Source organism: Sinocyclocheilus rhinocerous, unplaced genomic scaffold (genome assembly GCF_001515625.1).
Source record: "Sinocyclocheilus rhinocerous isolate Xijiao unplaced genomic scaffold, SAMN03320098_v1.1 scaffold2132, whole genome shotgun sequence".
NCBI lineage: Eukaryota > Metazoa > Chordata > Actinopteri > Cypriniformes > Cyprinidae > Sinocyclocheilus > Sinocyclocheilus rhinocerous.
The window spans coordinates 62,698-65,716 of NW_015648610.1; the positions used below are offsets into that span (position 1 = coordinate 62,698).

The 3,019-nt window shown below is 39.1% G+C and overlaps 1 protein-coding gene across 5 annotated transcripts in view; it reads left to right on the forward strand.

The window, feature by feature from the left end:
- Positions 1 to 868: 868 nt before the first annotated feature.
- The window catches only part of LOC107709967 (rab-3A-interacting protein-like), a 44,536-nt gene continuing 42,385 nt past the window's right edge, over positions 869 to 3,019 (forward strand). For all 5 annotated transcript variants that reach the window (XM_016514639.1, XM_016514642.1, XM_016514643.1 and 2 more), the window contains exon 1: positions 869 to 1,095. The gene's annotated coding sequence lies outside the window, so the exon portion shown is untranslated. The remainder of the gene's footprint in view (positions 1,096 to 3,019) is intronic.

Below are 3,019 nucleotides of genomic sequence, written 5' to 3' on the forward strand. Positions count from 1 at the left end.
GTGGTGTTGAAATTTGTTTCGAGGTCCATGATGTATCCAAACCATAGACTGTATAAAAACATGGACGTAGTGTCCGTGACGTCACCCGTAGGTTCCTGAAGAGGTTTTTGAAGCCTAAAGTAGCCAAACACTATCTGTGGTGTGTAGTAAACCTGTGTCTGTACAACAGATTCTCTGCCAGCCTCTTGACATGTTTGTAAAACTATTTGAGGGATAACATGCCATTTAATATTTCCCTGTTCTCCAGTTTTTTTGCCGTAAGACTAGAACAGGATTTTGATCTGCAATTAGGACACAATAAAATTATGTGATGCAGTAATATGCAATATAGATGTTCTGACCAATCACAAACCTGAAATGTAACAATTAATGATCTTAATCACCGATTTAGATTTTAAATGGTCCTATGCGCGGCGCTGCTGTTCAAATGATAATCACTTACAAACAGCCACCGCGTCGAAATATTTATTTTATTCTTATTTCATTTTAGTTTAATAAGTAACTTTTGTTTTATAGTTTTATGTTTATTAATACCTTAGAGTCTTCATGTTTTGTCACAGAAGCGATTTAACAGCGCTTGCGTGAACCGGTCTGAGCCTCCGCCTAATCTGACAGGACCAGCCGTACTACGGTGAACGCTTGGCTAAACTGGCTCCTGAAATATTAATTAGGTAACATCATGGTCGATCAATAGGCCTTTCTGATTGGCTGAAAGGCAGGCGTTTGTAGGCAGGCCCTGTACAGCTGACGAATAAACGAAGATAAGTACTATCTTATAAATATGAATTAGATTACGTACCTGAGAAACGTCAGCGCGATCTAATTAATATTCATAAGCAAAACCGTCGCAATAGTAGGAATCGTATTTCCAACAGCGCAATGAGCGCAATCATGAAGCGGGATGGTGGCAGCCGGTGGCCCTGGTTACTGTCGTTAGCCGAAGACTAATTTATTACGAGAAAAACATGCGTTGTGAGAGGAGAAGCGCGAGCTGTGTGATCGTTCAAGCGTTAATGTATTAATTTTAATTATATTCGTGTATTTCCTTGAAGGAGGAGCGGGATACATGACAGACACGCAATCCCTTCAGGACATGTGAGTGTACTTACATTAGACAGCCATCTTGCGCTTTTAACAACGATTGTTGCTTTTATTTACTGCATCAAACCCAAATCAAACGTATTATGTTAATGAGGCTTTGATGCATTATTCATAAGGAGTTTATATCTATGACATGGTAGTGTGGATCACACTTGAAGTGCTTTAATTACAATGTCTTACTCCTCAGGGTTGTTGAAAGCATAAATATAATAATATGACAGTTTGTTTTCAGGCCTTCATCTACCTCTACAAGCAAACACACACATGTAAAGATAGCAGGTGTATTTTTATAATAATATGGTGCTGGTTCTGCATCCAGCACTTCTGGTCCACCTCGCTCTGAAAGCTTAATATAACCTTATGACAGTATGTATGCAGCTTATTTGTACTATACTATAGTGTACTAGCAGTATCAGCTATAAGGAGCTGCTGAGGGAATTTGTCCAGCCTCTCACTTCGTCCTGGCAATGCCCTATGTAGTAAACAGCATGTGGGGGTCGAATGCCTTCAGGTCAGGCTGATACCTGATCCATGTCCTGGTGACAGTGGAGCCATTGTGCACTTACTATAACCTACTGTAGTGTTGTTAGTGTGTTGTATACCACATCTCCCATAGAAGACGAAACCAGTATAGCTCAAAGGTGTTAACTGTCCAGGTAGTTTAAGAATACACATGAGAACACAGCAGATCCTAAGTGCTGTTATTGGTGGAGGCTTTCAGACGGATCTGAAGAACCTCAGGCCTGTTCCTGGGAGATGTTCAAAGCTAGGCTAATAATGAGGATGTTTATGTGCCAGCAGAGAATCAAACATATGTCTTACATTTCATCACAGCTCCTCCATCCATATTTATTACAATTTTGTGTCAAGCTGTCTACCGTGATGCTTGGGTGTTGTGGATGGTTCTTGTAGCCCACTAGTTAAGCATGGTGCTCGAAACGCTATGGTCACGGGTTCAGTTCCTAGAGAACTCACATGCTGATAGACCATGGCTGCATTGTAAAGCTGCACTAGATAGTGTCTGTCTAATAAATAAATGTAAATAATGACCAGTATAGTAAGGGTTTGTGATTGTCAACTAACCTTTATCTAACAGTTAACCAGTTTATATAGGTTTTAATATTTGATTTATGGTTAGTGTGCTGAGCTTAAACTGGCAGACAGTTTGCACCGTTAGGGGCCATTAGCACAGAACAAGTTTTGCATTCAACTGCACTGATTTTCCATTGTTTTCCTATGTAAATATGTGCTAGACAGACAGTTTGACCATTGTGCTTGTTTTGCATCCTTTTTCAGGGTCTCAACACTCAAATTAAAAGACTTAGATTTTTAAAGTTTTTTTTGTGCAGTTTTTAAAAAAAAACTAGATTTTTTACTTTTAAAAATGTATCTGAAGACCCCCCCCCCACACACACCTCCCTTTATCTCATGTTTTAAGTGCAAAAACTCTGTCTGTGTGATTGGCCCCTAAAACTGTCTCAGAAAACATTGTGTCCACAAATGCAGCTCAATTTGATGCTATTTGGTAATTGTGTTATGTTTCCAGCCATTTCTAAAAGTTAAAGTAGTCCGGCTTTTATGAATGTATCTCAAAACTCTATTTCGTTTATCTGTTTGTTTCCGTTATTGATTGATTGATTTATGGACTGCATGAAAGTGTCTTTTGTAAACACCAAGAATGCAACATAATTTGGGCTAGGGGTGCTCCGATCAGGATTTTTGAGACTGATCACCGATCGCCAATCACAGAAAGCAGTATCTGCCGATATGATCACAGATACCGATCTTTTTAAAGCCTTATTTTTATCATGTAGAATTATTTGTAAGACTCCAATCAGGAATTTTAGACATTTAGACAGGGACTACATTTCATTTTTGAAAATGGGGGAATTCTCCTCTTATAGGTGACTCTTGTGAG